The sequence below is a fragment of the Ipomoea nil genome, unplaced genomic scaffold, assembly GCF_001879475.1.
Source record: "Ipomoea nil cultivar Tokyo-kokei standard unplaced genomic scaffold, Asagao_1.1 scaffold2845, whole genome shotgun sequence".
Lineage (NCBI taxonomy): Eukaryota > Viridiplantae > Streptophyta > Magnoliopsida > Solanales > Convolvulaceae > Ipomoea > Ipomoea nil.
The window spans coordinates 2,896,516-2,898,154 of NW_017619273.1; positions in this window are offsets into that span (position 1 = coordinate 2,896,516).

Below are 1,639 nucleotides of genomic sequence, written 5' to 3' on the forward strand. Positions count from 1 at the left end.
AAATTTATAACTTCGGAGATAAATTTTGAAGAGTTTGGGTATGTGTAGGAGTTGAAGTGACTAATCCATGACATGTAGTACATAGCATTAATATTTTTTGAATTAGTTAGGAAATAATACAAAGTAGAAATGTTGTTTGAATTTATTTGTTCGGAAATAAATTTTAATGAAGAGTTTGGATGTGTGTAGGAGTTGAAAATTAAATTTAGGGTGTAAAAAATGATAGTTGAAGACATTTCAAAATTGCTAAAATTATTCAGTTTCAGCTCCACTGTAGTAATTTTCATAATTATCAGAGTCGTAATTTATTGGATAAACAGGAGTTGAATGTCTGTAGGAGTCTCCTATTTCATAATTTATGTGTGCATGCTGTTGATGAAATTCTGCTTCAAAATTTTTAATGTGTCTTGATTGAGAAACTAATTCGATTATTTCTTCAACCAAATTTTCTAATTTTTCTTCTTCAAAATCTATTTCCAATTGTTCTTTTAATTTGTCTAATACAAATTTTTCTTGGAATGTGAAAAATTTTAAATACTTGATAATTTGTTTTACCAAGTCTGGGTAGGGAAATTTTTTAAGTAGATAATAAATTTTTTCGTTGAAATTTGGAATATTTATTGTATATATATATATATATATATATATATATATATATATATATATATATATATATATATATATATATATATATATAATCATAATCAAATGTGAATTATGTTTATCGTGATAAGTGTGGACTAATTTGATACATTCAACTAGGATGATCAATGGCTAAAAAATAACGAGGTCAACAATGGAGGCGAAGACAATAACAAACATATATATCCAAAAGCGAATTAAGAAAACATAGAGTAATTTCAACCAAAAGTTGTATCTACTACCTAATACCATACCAACTACAATAAGAGGGCGTTTGGTAGTCAGGAAAGTTCGAACTTTCCTAGGAATTTAAAAGGTAGAAAATTTATTTGCACGTCTGTGCAATCTTTGACTTAGGAAAGTTCAGATCAATTGGATTCACATTACATGATATCAAGAAAAATAAATTACATGCACTTAGGGTTGAGGTTCAACCCGGGAGGACGACACGTGGTTGCTACATGGGTGACATGCCGGACGGCCAGACTTATGTCCCCGGCCTCGCGGCTATAAATACCCGCGGCTGCAACAGTGTGGGGGACTTTTGGACGATCGATAGGTTGTTATCAGAGCATCCCGACCGCAGTCAGTCGGTACTCGGAACAGCTATTTAGATTGTACTTAGGGCATTCACCTTGATCAATAAAAGACGTTTATTTGCTTTAATTGGTCTTGTGTTAGTTTATTTACCGCTTACGTGGCAATTAACACTATCAAAAACTCATTACCATTACCAAGTATTTGATACCCCATTTGGATTCTGATTCCCGTGTGCGAACCAAATACACCCTAAATTCTCACCACCAGAGTTCAAACTTATGACAAATTGACCACTCATTTGGAATGGTAATCGTAATGCCATCACATTACACGGTAGTTGGCTACTTTTTTAGTTTAAACACAACTAACTTTTTATTTTTTTCTCAGTTTAGACTTTATTACTTTTAACCTTTTTTTTGTCACACTCAATTCATCTCTTTTTACAAGGGCAAAATTG